This window comes from Leucoraja erinacea, chromosome 12 (assembly GCF_028641065.1).
Source record: "Leucoraja erinacea ecotype New England chromosome 12, Leri_hhj_1, whole genome shotgun sequence".
Lineage (NCBI taxonomy): Eukaryota > Metazoa > Chordata > Chondrichthyes > Rajiformes > Rajidae > Leucoraja > Leucoraja erinaceus.
Genome location: NC_073388.1, coordinates 10018230 through 10039039, shown reverse-complemented (window position 1 = coordinate 10039039; position 20810 = coordinate 10018230). Strand labels below are relative to the sequence as shown.

The 20810-nt window shown below is 45.4% G+C and overlaps 1 protein-coding gene across 1 annotated transcript in view; it reads left to right on the top strand.

Moving 5' to 3' along the window:
* tenm1 (teneurin transmembrane protein 1) overlaps positions 1–20810 on the top strand; it is a 1787780-nt gene that overhangs the window by 873435 nt on the left and 893535 nt on the right. The window lies entirely within an intron of this gene.

Below are 20810 nucleotides of genomic sequence, written 5' to 3'. Positions count from 1 at the left end.
TTATGCATCTACCCGATATATTCCTCTCATGAATTTGTACACCGCTATAAGATCTCCCCGCATCCTCCTGCACTCCATGGAATAGAGACCCAGCCTACTCAACCTCTCCCAATAGCTCACACCCTGGCAACATCCTTGTAAATCTTCTCTGAACCCTTTCAAGCTTGACACCATCTTTCCTCTAACATGGTGCCCAGAACTGAACACAATATTCTAAATGTGGTCTCACCAACGTCTTATACAACTGCTACTATCTACCTCATTGGAGACCCTCAGACTATCTTCAATACTGGACCGTATCTTGCACTAAACATTATTCACGTTATTCCCTTTATTATGTACTTGTACACTGTGGATGATTCGATTGTAATCGTGTATTGTCTTTCTGTTAACTGGTTAGCACGCAACAAAAGGTTTTCATTGTACCTCGTTACATGTGATGATGAACTAAACTTAACCAAACTAAACAAAATAAACTAGACTAAACTAATCTAGAATTAGCAAGTGTTTAAACTCTACCATGACTCATGTTTAGCAAATTTGCAGATGACACAAAGCTGGGTGGAAGTGTGAACAGTGAGGAGGATGCTATGAGGATGCAGGGTGACTTGGACAGACAATAGACAATAGACAGGTTCGGTGAGTGGCCAGATGCATGGCACTTGCAGTTTAATGTGGATAAATGTGGAGTTATCCACTTTGGTGGCAAAAACAGGAAGGCGATTATTATCTAAATGGTGTCAAGTTGGGAAAAGGGGAATTACAACGGGATTAGGGGTCCATGTTCAGTCAATGAAAGTAAGCATTCTGGATAGACTCGGCTTGTACTCGCTGGAATTTAGAAGATTGAGGGGGGATCTTATAGAAACTTATAAAATTCTTAAGGAGTTGGACAGGCTAGATGCAGGAAGATTGTTCCCGATGTTAGGGAAGTCCAGAACAAGGGGTCACAGTTTAAGGATAAGGGGGAAATCTTTTAGGACCGAGATGAGAAAAACATTTTTCACACAGAGAGGTGAATCTCTGGAATTCTCTGCCACAGAAGGTAGTTGAGGCCAGTTCATTGGCTATATTTAAGAGGGAGCTAGATGTGGCCCTTGTGGCTAAAGGTAGCAGGGGGTATGGAGAGAAGGCAGGTGCAGGATACTGAGTTGAATGATCAGCCATGATCATATTGAATGGCGGTGCAGGCTCGAAGGGCCGAATGGCCTACTCCTGCACCTATTTTCTAGGTTTCTATGTTTCTATGGGTACAGCAGGCAGTGAAGAAAGCGAGTGGCATGTTGGCCTTCATAACAAGAGGAGATGAGTATAGGAGCAAAGTGGTCCTTCTGTTGTTGTCCAGGGCCCTAGTGAGACCACATGTGGTGTATTGTGTGCAGTTTTGGTCTCCAAATTTGAGGAAGGACATTCTTGCTATTGAGGGAGTGCAACGTAGGTTCACAAAGTTAATTCCTGGGATAGCGGGACTGTCATATGTTGATAGAATGGAGCTGCAGTGCTTGTATACTGGAATTTAGAAGGATGAGAGGGAATCTTATTGAAACATATAAGATTATTAAGGGTTTGGACACGCTAGAGGCAGGAAACATGTTCCTGATATTGGGGGAGTCCTGAACCAGGGGCCTCAGTTTAAGAATAAGGGATAAGAACGGAGATGAGGAAACACTTTTTCACAAAGAGTTGTGAGTCTGTGGAATTCTCTGCCTCAGAGGGCGGCGGAGGCCGGTTCTCTGGATACTTTTAAGAGAGAGTTAGATAGGGCTCTTGAAAATAGCGCAGTGAAGGGATATGGGGAGAAGGTAGGAACGGGGTACTTATTGTGGATGATCAGCCATGATCACATTGAATGGCAGTGCTGGCCCGAAGGTCCAAATAGCCTACTCCTGCACCTATTGTCTATTGTCTATTTTGCCATCATACTGAGCGATAGAAAATTCCCAGTGATAAAAATTTAAAATTCAAACCAACAAATAAAAGATAAACACAATGATGGTTGCCATTCCTACTGCACCTGAAAATTCTGTTCCCATGTTTGGTCGCTCCAACATAAGTGACATTTGAGACTATCTAAGAACATAGGCGAATTTCTCGATTAGAACGGGTGTCAGGGGTTATGTAAAGGAGAAATTTAGTCTGCTTCATAATTTGACTGATGTATTCTGTTATCTTCTAGCAAACGTTTACAGTTATGGGGAGAAGGCAGGACCATGGACTTTGGAAGGAGAGATAGATCAGCCATGATCAAATGGCTGAGTAGACTAGATGGGCCAAATGGCCTACTCAGCTCTCCTATCACACAAATTCCTCTATCCTGCTCTGCCATTCAATAAGATCATGGCTTATCTGATCATTTAAACTCATTAATTTTTCTTGCGTCGACTCTAGGTCTAGCTTGTTTCAAATCGCCAAGCATGGGGCTTGAAAAGGAGTCAAATGAAAACTATTAAGATGCCATCAGACCCACTTGTTTTCCCATATGATCTACTAAGTGGAATACTTATACGAATTGTACAGCCACTGTGCCGGAGGGCACTTGCTATGGGGATATGAATAGAGATAAGTGGATCAAATCCCAATAGCACACTACCACAGGGATGCTTGTCATGGGTATTCACATTTCTATGAAGCAGTCATCATAAGTAAACATCCAGAGTCTGCTTGTCTTTAATGTGGCTTCACTGGGAAGCCGTTACAGATTATACCTAGCAAGCACACATGATTCAAAATGCCTTGATTGTGGTTGTGTGTTGCACTTTAAATGAACATTGCAACTTGGCCTTAGTATTTCACCAAAGCAATAATTGAATGTTTATTTGTCATTTTGCGTCAATATCTCAAACTCCAAAAGTGAACGGAGGGTATATATTGCTACTTAAAATATCTCCGCTCATGAATTTGAGTGTCACAGGATGGGAAAAAATCAAATACAAGAGGGTAGACAAAAAATGCTGGTGAAAATCAGCAGGTGAGGCAGCATCCATGGAGCTAAGGAATAGGCGACGTTTTATGATCGAGACCCTTCTTCAGCCTGTTGTCGGGGGGGGGAAGAAAAGAATATGTGGAGTCAGTAGGCTGTGGGAGAGCTGGGAAGGGGAGGGGAAGGAGAGAGAAAGCAAGGACTACTTGAAATTGGAGAAGACAATGTTCATACCACTGGGGTGTAAACTACCCCATGTGAAATATGAGGTGCTGCTCCTCCAAATGGCGGTGGATCAACACAATATACTGGAGTATCCCAGCGAGTCAGGCAGCATCTCTTGAAAAAGTGGATAGTTGATGTTTTGGGTCGGGAACCCTCAAGGGTTCTGACCCAGAACGTCACCCATCACTTATTTGCCGAGATGCTACCTGACAAGCTAAGTTACTCCAGCATTTTGTGTCGATCCACCTATCACCTGCCAGGCTTTTTCCTGCCCCACCTCTTTTCCAGCTTTCTCCCCCCCCCTCCACCCCACCTGAACGCCAATCCCAACAATTTGAAAAAGGATCCCGACCTGAATTGTTAGCTATCCATCTTCTCCACAGATGCTGTGGAATTCTCTGCCACAGACGGCAGTGGAGGCCAATATAATGGATGTTTTCAAGAGCAAGTTGGATTTAGCTCTTAGGGCTAAGGGAATCAAGGTATATGGGGAGAAAGCAGAAACCGGGTACTGATTTTGGATGATCAGCCATGAACATATTGAATGGCGGTGCTGGCTCGAAGGGCCGAATGGCCTACTCCGGCTCCTATTTTCTATGTTTCTGTGGCCCGCTGAGTTACTCCAGCATTTTGTATCCATCTTTGGTAGAAGTCAGCATCTGCGGTTGACTTTTATTCCCATTATGAGTGATAGGAGGATACAGGTGAGGGGGAGGTCGATGAGCAGGTACGTGCAGTGACTGAAAAAGGTTTGAGTTGAAAAGGGGGCAAAAGGGTGATGATAAGGAGAGAAGAAGAGTGAAGTGCAACGCCAGAGGGGAAAGGGAGAGGGAAGGAGGGAGGGAGGGAAGAGAGGTGTGATAGTAGTAGAAATGGGTGTACAGGAAAGAGAGAGGGGGGAGAGTGGATGTAAGTTAAAATTTGAGAAATCAAATGTTTATAGCTATGATCAAACAGTGTTCAAAGAAAATTGATGACGTCTTTTCCATTCTTCAGAAGTTGTATTTTAATTTATAATCAGTAGAAGAGTGACCAACAAATAGTTCAATACATGACTTTTTATGATAACTAGTATTATAATTATACCCTGCGCTCCATGCAGTAAATTAATGCACTGCTTGATATTCGCAATGCAATTGGCAAAGGCTTTGAAAATACAGTCAATATTGAACATCAAGAAAGCTGAAATAAATCAAAAAACTCTGAGAAAATTATTACTTTAAATCACTGAAACATGAGATGTGTAATTATACCTGACCATATAATGGCTTTCACTCCTCGGCAATAACAAAATTATAGTTCGATAGAGATTATCACAGTGGACATTTTGAGGTTGATTTTAGTTCCGTGCGGTTCACCATTAGAGAATCAAGAGTGTTTTATTGTCAGATGTCCCCGGAAAGGAGCAATGGAATTCTTACTTGCAGCAGCACAACGGAATATCTGAACGTAGTCCTCTGTGAACATTATAATAAACTAGACTAAGTCGGACCCGTTGGGTCCCATGTTCACAAGAGAAGGCTGGTCCCCCAACGCAATATTCCACCTCTCCACCAATTTCAATATTGGTGGGCAGTGGGGGGGACTTTCTGGAGCGCTAGTATGAGTGTTATGGGCTGAAGGCACTGGTTTCCAGCGAGCTAGTATGCACATTGTGGGGCAAATTGATTCTTGGTGTGGCAGCTCAGTCACTCAAGCCTGATATGCTGGCAGCTCACTCACGGCTGGTGGGCTGACAGTTGACTCACGGCTATTCCTTGAAATTCTATTTCAAGCAGGGTGCAAATCCACTAAATTCAAATGCAGTTTCCTACCATTACAAGCAGGGTACAAGGCCACCAAATTCAAGTGCAGTTTAATACCACTTCATGCAGGGTGCAGGGCCACCAAGCTCAAGTGCAGTTTCTTACCACTTCAAGCAGGGTGCAAGACCACCAAATTCAAGTGCAATTTCATGCCACTTCAAGCAGGGTGCAAGGCCACCAAATTCAAGTGCAGTTTCATGCCACTTCAAGCAGGGTGCAGGGCCACCAAACTTGTGTAGTTTTGATGCCACTTCAAGCAGGGTGCACGGCCACCAAATTCAAGTGCAGTTTCATGCCACTTCAACAGGTTGCAAGGCCACGAGATTCAAGTGCAGTTTCATGCCACCAAGCAGGGTGCAAGGCCACAAAATGCAAATGCAGTTTCATGCAGGGTGCAAGGCCACCAAATTCAAGTGCAGTTTCATGCCACTTCAAGCAGGGTGAAAGGCCACCAAAATGTAAATGCAGTTGCATGCCATTTCAAGCAGGGTGCAAGACAGCCAAATTAATGCAGTTTCATACCATTTCAAACAGGGTGCAAGGCCATCAAATGCAAATGCGGCTTCATGCCATTTCATGCAGGGTGCAAGGCTACCACATTCAAATGCAGTTTCATTATATTTCAAGCAGGGTGAAATCACCATAAAACCACCATAAATCCACACAAAACACCACATACATAATACTGAGTTCAATAGACACTCAGTGTGTTCAGTTGATTTACAGCTCAGAGAAAGTCGTGACCTCTCACTCCCCCATCTTGCAGAGACTGAGCCACACCCACAGTTCCGGGTTTCATAATCCCTCCCCCTTCGACTGGAACACTAATAACACTTTTATTTTTCATTGATGGGAAGAATCTTTTGCACCTGATGAGCGGGGGACTGAGTAAGATGGCCAAAAAATCACAGCCGTAAGTGGTAGCGTTTAATCTAAAAATCAATATAAAGTGCAAACAGGAAGTTGTCAAGTTTAGACTTATAGTCATTTGCCATTTCAAAACAACCACCACCAACCATTTGCTGAGCTTTATTTCAAACCAACCATTTGCTGAGGTTTATTTCAAACCAACCGCCACCAACCATTTGCTTTGCTTTTTCAAACCAACCACATTTTCATTTGCAAACCACATTAAGGGCACTGAAGGTCAGTAAAACTACACTCACAGTTTAGTGGACATGTGTTCAGTGTTATTCACAGCTCAGACTGAGAGATGTGACCCTCTCGCTCCCCCATCTTGCAGAGACTGACTGAGGCACTCAACACGTCCGGGTTTTATAGTCCCTCCGGAAGGGGAGTGGCCTTCAGGAGAGAGAATCTCAACATTTTTTAAACACTAATAACTCTTTTATTTTATCGATGGGAAAAATCCTCTTGTCCTGCGCAGTGGAGGGGGACTCTGAGTAAGCTGACCAAAAATCACAGCCGTAAGTGGCAGCGTTTTTTTCTAAAATCATAAAACAGGAAGTGGTCAAGATCTTACTTTTAGTAATATAGATATGATATGAGATATGATGATATATGATATGATATGATATGATATTATATGATAAGTGATTATAATTAGAATTGGGTATACCTACACTGCCATATGGGTGGCAATGCCAAATACTTTCACATATAAGTGCGGAAGTATCAGTATGCTTCGAGTCGGAGGTCTGAAAATATGTTGCTTTGGAGCCAATTATGGTTTATAATGAAATGGTTTAATTTGAGCATTAACAAATCCTCTGACAACTATTTTACCAACATTGTTAACCTTCTTTGATGTAATTGGACTTGCATCTGGTGTACTTATTCTAATGATGCAGAACATGATTGCAGTCCAACATGTTAAATGTGAGCAAACTCCTATAACGTCAGATTTAAAGAGTCTGGAGACTGGAGTTCTGTCTGTTTCATTGCGTTTCCTTTATTGCTGAGCTTATAGTAAGATCAAGCCAGGTGTACCACCTCCAGCTGCCAGGTGCATATTAAACTCAGCAGGCATTTGCCCGAACGACTGGTGCTAATTTATCTGCATTTGCATCAAGTCATACTGAAATTACTAGACTTACCAAATCTGAGATAGTTAATGTTATTGAGCGAAATCAGTTAAATCAAATGCACCAAAAATTCAGGGACTTCTCCCTGTGGTCACGGTGGCACAGCGGTAGAGTTGCTACCTTACAGCGAATGCAGCGCCGGAGACCCGGGTTCGATCCCGACCATGGGTGCTGTCTGTACGCAGTTTGTACATTCTTCCCGTGACCTGCATGGGTTTTCTCTGAGATCGTCGGTTTCCTCCCACACTCCAAAGACATCCAGGTTTGTAGGTTAATTGGCTTGGTAAATGTAAAAATTGTCCCTAGTGGGTGTAGGATAGTGTTAATGTGCGGGGATCGCTTATCAGCACCAACCCGGTCGGAAGAAAGGCCTGTTTCTGCGCTCTATCTCTAAATTAAACTAAACTAAACTGAACTGTGACCTGCGTGGGTTTTCTCCGGGTGATCCGGTTTCCTCCCACACTCCAAAAATGTGCAGGTTTGTAAGTTAATTGGATTCTCTGAATTGTCCTGAGTGCATAGGATAGAACGAGTGGAGTTTTATCTGATTCTCTCAAAATGTGTCCAAAGGTTTAATCCCTCCATGCCTCATTTGCAGCAAACTCGACAATGCCTGTAGTATACCAGCAACAGATTATATTACGGTGCTTCCTTCTTGGATCCTTGCTCACTTATCACAATTCTGCTTTGTTGTTTAGTTTGTTTTGGAGTTACAGCGTGGAAACAGCCCCCCCCCCACCCCCCCGGCTAGCAAACACCCTGTACACCAGATCTATTCTACGCTCCAGGGACAATTTATAGAAGCCAAGTTACCTACAAACCTGTACGTCTTTGGAGTGTGGGAGGAAACCGGAGCACCTGGAGAAAGCCCACGCGGTCACAGGGAGAACGCACAAACTCCGTACTGTAGTCAGGATCAAACCAGCGCCTCTGGCGTTGTAATGCCCCTGTCCCACTTAGGAAACCTGAACGGTTTTCGTGCGGTTCCCGGAGGTTTTTGTCAGCCTCCCTACCTGCTTCCACTACCTGCAACCTCCGGCAATTACCTGCAACCTCCGGGAACCGCACGGAAACCTTGGGTGGGGCGCAAAGTCTCCAGAGGTTTCCGTTCAGGTTTCCTAAGTGGGACAGGGGCATAAGGAGGCAACTGTACTGCTGCACCACTGTGCTGCCTGTGCTGTAGACGGTGTCACGTGTTTCAACAAAAAATATATTTAAACAGCAGGCTCTTTAGTAACGTTGACCACCAAATTATATCTCCGTCCCTTTCTCTTCAGCTCCAGTGCCTTCACTTTCATTAAGATTTTCATCATGGTCTTCCTCTCTAATTTTTTGTTATAAACCCATGTTTCCCATCTCCACTCAATGTCCGAATATAGTTTATTACTGAAACATCATCTCTTTTCTCTTGATTTAGCATTTGCAGATCCTTGGTTTAATTCATTTTATTCCTCTTCTTGACTCATCTTGCCCTACCCAGCTTCACCTCCCAGAAGTGTCACAAACTCATCCTGCCTTACGAGTGCCAGAGACCCGCGTTGCACAGGCAGGTGCCGTCTGTACAGAGTTTGCACTTTCTCCCCATGACCCACGTGGGTTTACCCTGGGTGCTCCAGTTTCCTTCTACTTACTCCTTTTTAAGCCTTTTGCTCCTCTAGGCCATTAACACATGTGCTCCACCTCACTCGGTTGTTGGCAGTTCTTTTGAGATCCAGTTGAGCCCACTCTCAGACATTTCTGTCTAGACGCCTCTTCCCCTGCTGTTCCTTGGGCGACCATTTTCCTTGGGGCTTCCATTTCAGGGTTTGACGGATGATATTTGTGTTGGTTTCCTGAGGGTGTGTCCAATCCAACCATCTTCTCCTTTGAATTTCTACGTCAATGGGCTCCTGGCTTGTTCTTTTCCACAGGTCCACATCGCTTACTTTGTCTCTCCAGGTGTTAATGCATATTTGCAGCCTGTTTGCAATGTGTTTTGTAGTTTTTCATGTCTCCAGTTTCCTCCCACACTGCAAAGACATGCTGGTTTGTAGGTTAATTGGCTTTGGTAAATATTGTAAATTGTCCATAGGGCCATGCTGGTGTGCAGGGATCGCTGGGCCGAAGGACCTGTTTCTGCATTATATATCTCTAAACTAAACCAAACTAAGCTATAGTAAAGAGCCTGAGAGCTGACGGGAAGAAGCTGATGTTTAAACCCGGAGGTCGCGGTTTTCGGTTTTCTGCGCCTTCTTCCTGACAGTAACAGTGAGATGAGAGTGTGGCCACGGTGGTGTGTATCTTAGAATTCCTGGAAAATATCTGGCAGCACTGGAATCTGACCTCCTCAAAGCAGTTCATTATCGTGTGATAAACATTAGGTTGAAAAGAAACACCAAGTAAAACTGACCACATCAATGGAAACACACAATAGCAGCTGGAAAAGGTCTCTCAGCCCTGAGAACTTGCTCCACTGCTGACTATAATAACCCTCTAGTTTCAAAAGCATAGTCCTGGTCTCTTCTTGTTTATAACGCTTGTTGCACTTTCCTTCAGGAAATACATCCATCTGTATTTTTGTAAATTCATCGGCTTGCTCTCTGTATATATGAAGTCACTTTCCTTTAGACTTTTGACTCTAGAGATACAGCATGGAAACAGGCTCTTTGCCCACTGAGTCCGTGCAGACCAACAATCACCCCGTACACTAGCACCATCCTACACACCCTAGGGACAATTTACAATCTTACCGATGCCAATCAATCTACAAACCTGCACGTCTTTGGAGTGTGGGAGGATACTGGAGCACCCGGAGAAAACCCACTCAGGTCACAGGGAGAACGCACAAATTCCATACAGACAGCACCCGTAGTCAGGATCGTATCCGGGTCTCTGGCACTGTAAGGCCCTTGTCCCACTGTATGAGGTAATTCAAGAGTTTTCCCGAGTTTTCCCCTGATTCAAACTCGGTGAATGTCCGTAGGAGTTCGTGGATGTCTCGTAGCGGCTCGTACGAGTAACGGTAGTTACTCACTAAATCCGGTAAACTCGTGACGTATTTTCAACACTGTGAAAAATGTCCACGAGTAAAAAAATACTTGTGATGAATAAAATTGTTACTTTTTACTCGTACGAGCCGCTACGAGACATCCACAAACTCCTACGAACCCGCTACGGACATTCTCCGAGTTCGAATCAGGGGAAAACTCGGAAGAACTCTTGAATTACCTCGTACAGTGGGACAGGCCCTTTTGGCAGTAACTCCACCGCTCTCCCACTGTGCCGCCCTTCCTTCTCACCTCAATCTCAACTCTTCCGTCCTAAATACCGAAACAGCAATCAAATATTGTCGACACCCCAGTTAAGAGAAATATTCTCCCTTTATCCAGTTTATCTAAGCTTGTCAGAATAATATATGTTTTAATGAGATTCCTTCTCATTATTCTAAATTCTGGTGACAAATGTTTTTTTCAAAAGGCAGTCTCATCATCCCAGGAATCATTCTCGCAAACTTTACTTGTCATAGAGTCATATAGTGATAGAGAGTGGAAACAGGCCCTTCGGCCCAACTTGCCCATACTGGCCAACATGTCCCAGCTACACTAGTCCCACCTGCCCACATTTGATCCCTATCTTTCCAAACCTATCCTATCCATGTACCTGGCTAACTGTTTCTTAAACATTGGGATAATCCCAGCCTCAACTACCTCCTCTGGCAGCTTGTTCCATACACCCACCACCCTCTGTGGGGTGGGAGATTGCAACCTTCACGTGGTCCGCCCTGTTTTGGCGAATGCAATCAATCTGGCGTGCACAGTCAAATAAGATCAAATATAAGTTGTCCTACAACTTTAGGTTGTGCATGCCATAGGCAAGAAGAAGATCACCCTTTGTGTGAAAAATTACCCCTCAGATTCCTCTTAAATCTTTTACCCTTCACCTTAAATGTACAGTACCTGTGTCCTCTGGTCTTCGATTCACCTACTCTGGTCAAGAGACTGTGCATCGACCCAGTCAATTCCTCTCATGATTTTATGCACCTCGATAAGATCACCCCTCATTCTCCTGCGCTCCAAGGAATAGAGACCCATCCCTCTCAACCTCTCCCTATAGCTCAGACCCTCAAGTCCTGGCAACATCCTCGTGAATCTTCTCTGTACCCTTTCCAGCTTGACAACATCTTTCCTATGACATGGTGCCCAGAAATGAACACAATACTCTAAATGCAGCCTCACCAACATCTTATACAAGTGCAACGTGACCTCCCAACGTCTATGCACCACATGTGGATTTACTGAGGAGCTGCAATACTCTTTCATTCAAATTCTCTTGCTATGAAGGCCAACAAACCATTTGCTATTGTTAACATTTGCTGATTTGGTATTTTTACTTCCAGCAGTTGTTGAACAAGGACATTGTCTATTTCTTTTTACATCAAAGTGACCCAATCTAACAACTTTTAAATAATACACTGACCTTTGCTTTATCCCACTAGAATGGATAACCTCATTTATAACCACATTACCAACATGCTTTTTAGTTGACTTGCTCAATCAGTCTACATCACTTTTTAATTTTCTGCACCCTTCCTGTAATTCATAATCTCACCAGTCTAATGTCTGTGGAAATTTAGAAATATTAAATTTACTTCATTATTCAAATGTTGTTCTCTATATGTTCCATATAACTGGGGCCTAAAGACTAATCTCTGAAATACTACTCTAGTTATTCCTGCCATTCCATTTATTCCCACTTTCTACTACCTTCTGCCTGCCCACTGATTTATCAGTAGGGGGGAATTGCAGATGCTGGTTTAAACTGAAGATAGACACAAATAGCTGGAGTAACTCAGCGGGACAGGCAACATCACTGGAGAGAAGGAATGGGTGATGTTTCGGGTCAAGACCCTTCTTCAGACTAAAGACCCAAAATGTCACCCATTCCTTCACTCCAGAGATGCTGCCTGTCCCGCTGAGTTACTCCACGGTTTCGTGTCTGACTGATTTATCAGTCCATGCCTACATATTACCCTCTCCCCATGCACTTTAATTTTACATACTCTCCTCTTCCTGGGACTTGACCAAAATCTTTGTGTAAATGCATGAAGACGATGTCTACAATTGTTTCTTATGTATTCTACCAGTTTCATCCTCAAATTACCTCCGTGGGTTTGTCAAATAAGGTTTGCCTTTCAAAAATCTATATCAGTTTTGCATAATGCAGATAATTATTTTCCCTACATTTTCTGTCATCCCATCCCTAAGCACTTTGCTAATTATTGATGTTAGACAAAACTGCCCACGTTTTAGAAAGAGAGTCACAAAGTGCGGGAGTAACTCAACGGGTCAGGCAGCATCTCCGGAGAAAAAGGGTAGGTGCCATTTTGGGTCGTGACCCAATATGCGCCTTGAAAATACCTTCACGGCCGTCTGTGGCAATGAATTGTGTAGGAGGGAACTGCAGATGCCGGATTAAACCAAAGATAGACACAAAAAGCTGGTGACTCAGCGGGACAGGCAGCATCTCAGGAGAGAAGGAATGGGTGAGGTTTCGGGTTGAGACCCTTCTTCAGACCTGTGGTGATGAATTCCCCGGAAAGGACCTTGTGGCTTTCTGCTTCCGAACCCTTGTAGACCACCGATGTCTCTTGCCTCGCCTTTAATCTCCTTGGCCAGTTAGCACACCAGGACAAACTAATGAATTGCCTAATATTCACAGTCCAGGAAGAAATATTATCAAAGAAATCACAGTTTTTAGTCAGCATTCAAAAGTGACTTTCTTTGGACCAAATTCCTTGAAGCGAATGTAATCAAAGGTTCATAAGGGAGACAGAACAAACAATTGCCACAACTGCATTATCGCCTTATCTCTCTTCAATGCTGTTCACTAGAGGAAAGAGAGGATTGGCAGCTTCACTCTTTTATTTAGCATCCAGCATTTTGAATGTGTAAAGATTATATCAGACACAATTGTTATACCTCTCATTGCAAAATAGCCTGATAACAAGACTGGGCGGCACAGTGGTGCAGCGGTAGAGGTACTGCCTCACAGCGCCAGAGACCTAGGTTCGATCCTGACTACGGGTGCTCTCTGTACGAGTTTGTACGTTCTCCGCGTGACCTGCGTGGGTTTTCTCTGAGATCATCGGTTTCCTCCCACACTCCAAAGACGCACAGGTTTGCAGGTTAATTGGCTCGGTGTAAATGTAAAATCGTCCCTAGTGTGTGTAGTGTGGGACTCGGTGGGCTGAAGGGCCTGTTTCCGTACTGTATCTCTAAACTAAACTAATCATGCATTTCCCTCAGCTCACACATGAACCATCCCTTCATACATAGTCCAGCACAGAAACAGATCCTTTGGTCCACAATGTCTGTGCCAAACATGATGCCGAGATAAACAAATCTCCTCTGCCTGCACTTGCACTTGCTCCACTTGCTCCACATGCTCCACATGCTCCACATGCTCAGCATATATGCATATCTGCATGCCCATCCAAAAGCTTCTGAAGTGCCACTAATGCATCCGCCTCCACCACCATCACTGGCAGCATGTTCTGGGCACTCACCACCCTCTGTGTAAAAAAACCTGCCCTGTGTATCTTCTTACAACATTGCCGTCTTCCTGTTGAAGCTATGCGGCACTGTGGCACAAGGATGGCGCAATGGTGGCGTTGCTGCCTAACTGCACCAGAAATCCAGGTTCGATCCGCACTACTGGCGCTGTCTGTACGGAGTTTGTACGTTCTTCCTGTGACCACATGGGTTTTCTCCGGGTGCTCCGGTTTCCCCCCTCATTCCAAAGACGTGCAGGTTTGTCAGTAAAGGGCCTGTCCCACTTGGGCGACCTAATCCGCGAGTCCAGAAGAATGCCTTCGACCTTCAAGCTCGAGGGCACTCCTGGAAAGCCTCGAGCTGGATCGACCACGTTGAAACCGCGAGGTGGATCGACTGAACCGTGAGCTGCATCTACCGACCGTAGACACACACACCGGTAGGTCTTCCTAGGTCGTGAAAACACCAATGAGCCAATCAAAATGCCCGGTCAGCGAAGGAGATTGCCTACGGCTGCCCTCGACTGCCTGTAAGTAAATAATGACCCCACTCCACTGCACTACGAGTGAAAAAGACCCATGCCGACCAAATTTCACTCGCGAGAAATTTTTCAACATCCTGAAATCTTTTCCGTGACCTAGCTGAGGCCATGAGTAGGTGGAAACCTCCCTCGAGCATGAAGGAGAGTTCCAGCCACCTCATACGACCTCCTAGGACCTCGTGTCGACCATGCTGCGAGTTTGAGTCCTGGACAAACTCGTCTAAACCCGCAGCTTAGATCGCCCAAGTGAGACAGCCCCTTTAATTAGCTTCTGTAAATTGTGTAGATGTGACAGTGGGTAAACAGATAAAACTAGTGTATGGGGGATCGTTGGTTGGCGTGGACTCAGGGGTCCAAAGGACCAGTTCTCATGCTTGATCACAAAATTCTATCTCTAAACTCAATGCCCCCCAGTCTTTGACATTTCCACCCTGAGAAATGATTCATTGGCTTCCTCAGATTTCAAGTGACCCTTGCATTCCCTCTCTCTCCATCACTCCCCCACCCTTGTTGTCCAGCCAGTTCCACCTATCGTAGCCCTTCGTTATCATCCATCTCAGTACTCCGGTAGGCGGCGCGGCTCTGGCCAGCAGCGGCCTCTGCAGCCTGTCCGCGTTTTTATTATTTTTTGTCTGTGTTTTTATGTAGTTTTTTGTTATTTTATGTTGGGTGTGTGTGTGTGTGGGGGGTGGGGGGGGGGGTGGGGGGGGGGGGGGGGGAAACTTTTGAATCTCTCCCTGCACTGGAGACCCGACCTTTTCTCGTCGGGTCTCCGGTGTCGTTGAGGCCGCAACGAGGAGCGGCCTCCAACGGGAAGAAGCCGGGGACTCTGGTGCCGACTCACCGTTGCCGTCGCGGAGCTGGCCGAGACCGGAGCGGGTGGAGCGGTGGAGGAGCGCTGCTGTTGCTGCTGCCGCTGCTGCTGCCGCTGCTGCCGATGCCGCTGCTGCTGCTGAGTCGGAGGCTGCTACTGCAGGTCTGCGGACGGCTCGGACGACCCCGCGCGGCTCCCTGGAGGGAGACCGCTTTTCGGGGCTCCTGCAACGGCGAATTCTCCCGCCCGTGTTGCGGGGTTGAAGAGCTCCTGGAGCGGGGCCTAACACCATTGCCCCGCGCGGCTGGAACGGCCGCGGGACTTTGCGAGCGCACACCGGGGGCTCCAACACCTAGACCCGGTGTGCGACCTCGCACCACCCGGCGTGGCTTCAATGGCCGCGGGACAATCGCCATCGCCAGCCGGGGGCTTTGACTTTGACTCTGACATCGGGGGGGGGAGAGTGCAGTGGAGAGATAAGTTTTTTTGGCCTTCCATCACAGTTATGTGATGGATGTTTATGTTAAATGTAATTATGTTGTGTCTGGGGTCTATTTGTGTGTAATGTATGGCTGCAGAAACGGCATTTCGTTTGGACCTCCAGGGGTCCAAATGACAATTAAATTGACTCTTGACTCTTGACTCTCTCTTCCACAACCAACAATGGACCATTGTGGGCTCCAGCTTTCCTGGGTCATCGGCGCCGGCTCTGATTTGTTCTGAACCTTTTCATACCTCTCGTTTCCCTCTCCCCTGCCTCTCAGTCTGAAGAAGGGTCTCGACACGAAACGTCACTGCAGGAGCCATTTACGCTTAAGATCTGCATAAGATCACCCCGACCTACCTGGGTAGTAATGGCAACGGAAAGTGGGACATTAGAAAAGGAAGATATTGCCATTACAGTCACCTCTTCCTCTTCTCCAGAGATGCTGCCTGACCCGCTGAGTTGCTCCACAATTTTCTATTGTAAACCAGCATTTGCAGTTCCTTCCTACACAAGTTGTGTTGCCTGCTGCCGACTGCAGTCTACTGATTTGCTAAAAGCCCTGTCCCACTGTACGAATGCATTCAAGTGCTCTCCCGAGTTTAAAAAAAAAAATCTAACTCGTGGTAAGCACGTAGAATGAACGTAGCGGGTACTTCGGAGCTCGGGGACGTCTCTTAGCAGCTCGTAATGCTAACGGCAGGTTCTCGGGAAACGCGGTAAGCTCGGGAAGACTCGTGAAGATTTTTCAACGAGAGCCCAGAGTACCTACGAGCTGTCATTACCATAAATCTCCGAGTTCGAATGAGGGCAAACTCGGGAGAACTCTTTGAAAGAACTCGTACTATGGGACAGGGCTTTACTGGTCATTGTGCATCAATTTCCCCACACAATGTTCTCAGCAGCAGAGCCGAAACAATTGGAAGTGGAGGAATAGTTGCATTTGTTAATAATTTCACAGAAGGGAGGAAGGATCTTTCCATTTTTGTTCTGCGTTCCATGCAATCTTGGTAAATGACATACAGCAGCAGGGTAAAATTCATTGTTCATTAACAAAACCACGAGAGGCCACAAATACAGATGTGCTCACAGTGGGCTCCCCTCCTTTATTTTTTTCCATGGAATCAACTGCAATTACAATCCAGGTAAGTAAAGTCACTGTTCAAGAGAGAGAGAAAAAATCAGATTCAGCAGCTCAGCCGGCAATGTCCCGTGTCATAAATCTGTGTTAGGGCAAACAGCTAAAGGTGACAGCGAACATCTGATCTCACCAGATTGTACAGCTGATATCTGTCAGCATGCCGGAGAGAAACATTATTGAGGGGAAAGACATATTTTTCTGCAGCTAATAAGATTTTTATGACACCTTTTGCTAAATGCAGCCAGATGTAAATGTTACCTTTCTCACGCTGCCGTGCAGATCAAAAAGGAATTACATTTCGGAAATGGAATCATTCATCCGGTGCAATTCCACTGATACTTGCCTGTCCAGTCACCGTGGAACAGCAATCAGTAAAGCAAATAGAACAGTCCATTAAGGTGCTAAATTAGTGGAAGATAAATTGGTGGCTGTTGCGTTGAAAATGTACGGCTCTCTACGAAAGTTGGTGAGGCAGAGAGTCGAGGGGGAACTGTCGGAGCCTACACTCGAGAGGCAGAATCATTAACTGTTGTGGGCTTTGGTCCGCTGCACATCATTCTTCATTCCAGCTTGGTGCTAGTTTAATTCAGTGTATTATTGTCCACCGTACAGTGAAGAAGCTGTGTTCTGCGTACGATCCAGTCAAATCATACCAAATCAAGTCAAAAACGAAGAATGTCACTGCACCCAGCGCGGCTCAAGTGACAATAAAGTATCATCATCATGCCATAAGTGCAACCATACTGTAGACAACAATTACAGTGAGTCCTAAGAAGGGTCCTGGGCAGATACAAGGACGGTGGTGCAGCGGTGGAGCTACTGCCTTACAGCGCCAGAGACCCAGGTTCGATCTGGACTGCATGACAAAGTTTGTACGTTCTCCCCGTGACCTGCGTGGGTTTTCTCCAAGATCCCCCGTTTCCTCCCACAATCCAAAGACATCCAAAGACATATAGGTCGGTAGGTTAATTGACTTGGTATAAATGTAAAATTAGTGTAGTGTTAAGGACCTGTCCCACTTTGCGATTTTATGGGCGACGACTAAAACCGCCTAAAAACCGTCACGTAGTACGTCACAGCCGCGTCAAGGTACGACACTCCACGTCACCATGCGTCACCAATTTCCACAAGTCACCATGCGTCACCATTGGACAGGCACGCGTCACCATAGGACGGCATACGACAGCATAGAACAGCGCCTGTGATGCCACTGCCGCCAAGTGGCATCAATGTACGTCCACCTGCGGCACGATACGGCATGACACGACGGGTTGCGTCATATGGGGCAACATCGCGACGTATCAAGACGCATCGTTGTCGCATAGTGACGCATGGTGACGCACAATGACGTACAATAAATTAGCAAAGGCAATGACCATGCATCACCATGCGTCACCCGTACGTCATCGTGCGAGAGGGCGCACGACAAGATAAGATACGCAGAAGTTGCGTGAGGATTTTGAACATTCCAAAATCCTGGGGCGGCGTGGAGACACTGCACGTCACCCGTGCGTTACCACGCGTCACGACCCGACGATGATGCGCCAACCTCTTCTCAGGCTGTTGCCTAAAATGTCGCCCAAGTGGGACAGGCCCTTTAATGAGCGGGGATCGCTGGTCGGTGTGAACTTGGTGGGCTGAAGAGCCCATTCCCACGCTGTACCTGAAACTAAAACTAAAGCTCGAAACTTCACCTATCCATTTTTTCCACAGATGCTGCCTGACCTGCTGAGTTGCTCCAGCACTTTGTGTTCTTTTGTGTATTAACCAGTGTTGTTGGCGAAAGAATAGTGAGGGCTAATAACTAGTAAATAGGGATGTTGATTATGCTAATGTGGTGACAGGGAACCACAGACAAAGCCTAAAAGTAGAGACATGGAATGCAGCAGTGACCACACTCACATTCCAGCAACGTCATTGATTATGTTATAGCGTGCATCTATCGTTGTCAAAGAAAATTGGATCAACTCTCAACTTCTTCTTTCGTGTCCATCTTCCATGATTCAAATGTTGACATCGCTGTCATCGTTCGTCCTGAAAAGGACGCAAGCTTCCGGCGACAATCAGTGGGAGCCATCACTTGTCGCAATAGACGATGGTGGTAGCAGAATTAGTGCAGGGTACTTCACGAAGTTAGACTTGTGGATAATCATTTAAATCCGTAATCAAGACCTATTTTGCAACCTAATTAAGTCTCTCTGTATCCTCCATTCTTTTATCGAGATCTAATTTTACTGTTAATCAAGTTTCTGCATAATCCTGTCAGCTGAGAATGTAAGCGCTGTACCAGTCACACTCAGTAGATCACATTTGACTGGTCTCCTGATGCGCACCAGTTTTAACAAATCACCCATTGCTTAGACTCTGACTCTGACTCCGCTGGCCTTTCCATTTGCTGTTAGACCAGCTTCTGCAGTTCTTTGTTTCTGCAAAGTCGATTCTGTAATCCTGGAGTTACATTGGGTGTGTTGTGGTATATCAGAGGGAGTTGGTGGAATTATGATCAGAACTGTTGAATGTTTTGTGTCGGAATAAACTCCCGATGCTGGTTTTCACAGAAGATAGACTCAAAATACTGGAGTAACTCAGGGGGACAGGCAGCATCTCTGGATGGAAAGAATGGGTGACGAGTCAGGTCGAGACCCTTCTCCAGACTGGTCTTGACCCGAAACGTCACCCATTTCTTTTATCCAGAGAGCTATGGGTCAGATGTAGGCAAATGGGACTAACACAGTACAACAACTTGGTTGGCATGGACAAGGCAAGCTGAGAAGCTGTTTACATGCTATATAGCTCTATGTCTTTATGGCCCTTTTGATATTAATGAATACTGAGGGCATTGAAGAAGGTCAAAGAACACAAGTAGAACTTTGTCTTCATTGCCTTTCTCCACCTCTCAGATCTGAGCAACAGATACTATGAACAAATACAACTAGTTTCATTGATGCTGGTTTAAATCAAAGGTAGACACAAAATACTGGAATAACTCAACGGGACAGACAGCATCGATGGAGAGACGGAATGGGTGATGTTTTGGTTCGAGACCCTTCTTCAGAATGAACTCTGAAGACGGGTCGAGACCCAATAAGTTACCCTCTCTCCAGAGATGCTGCCCGTCCCGCTGAGATAATGAAGAGGATTTCCAAAGTCTTCAGAGTGATTTAGGCCATTTGGAAAAATGGGCTGAAAGATGGCAGATGGAGTTTAATGCTGATAAATGTGAGGTGCTACACCTTGGCAGGACAAATCAAAATAGGACGTACATGGTAAATGGTAGGGAATTGAAGAATACAGTTGAACAGAGGGATCTGGGTATAACCGTGCATAGTTCCTTGAAGGTGGAATCTCATATAGATAGGGTGGTAAAGAAAGCTTTTAGTATGCTAGCCTTTATAAATCAGAGCATTGAGTATAGAAGCTGGGATGTAATGTTAAAATTGTACAAGGCATTGGTGAGACCAAATCTGGAGTATGGTGTACAATTTTGGTCGCCCAATTATAGGAAGGATGTCAACAAAATAGAGAGAGTACAGAGGAGATTTACTAGAATGTTGCCTGGGTTTCAACAACTAAGTTACAGAGATAGGTTGAATAAGTTAGGTCTTTATTCTCTGGAGCGCAGAAGGTTAAGGGGGGACTTGATAGAGGTCTTTAAAATGATGAGAGGGATAGACAGAGTTGATGTGGACAAGCTTTTCCCTTTGAGAATAGGGAAGATTCAAACAAGAGGACGTGACTTCAGAATTAAGGGACAGAAGTTTAGGGGTAATACCCTAAATAATACCTATGAGGGAACTTCTTTACTCAGAGAGTGGTGGCGGTGTGGAATGAGCTTCCAGTGGAAGTGGTGGAGGCAGGTTCATTGGTATCATTTAAAAATAAATTGGATAGGCATATGGATGAGAAGGGAATGGAGGGTTATGGTATGAGTGCAGGCAGGTGGGACTAAGGGGAAAAAAAAATTGTTCGGCACGGACTTGTAGGACCGAGATGGCCTGTTTCCGTGCTGTAATTGTTATATGGTTATATGGTTATATGGTTATTTGTTAACATTTTGCTCTCTTTCTCTGATGGGGATGAGTCAGAGTATAGAAGAGAGATTGAGCAATTGTCCGTATGGTGCCAGCACAATAACCTGGCCCTCAACACCAGCAAAACCAAGGAACTGATTGTGGACTTTGGAAGGAGTAGGATATGGACCCACAGCCCCGTTTATATCAATGGGTCGATGGTTGAAAGGGTCAAGAGCTTCAAATTCCTGGGCGTGCAGGAAGATATTTCCCGGTCCGAGAACACTAATGCAAT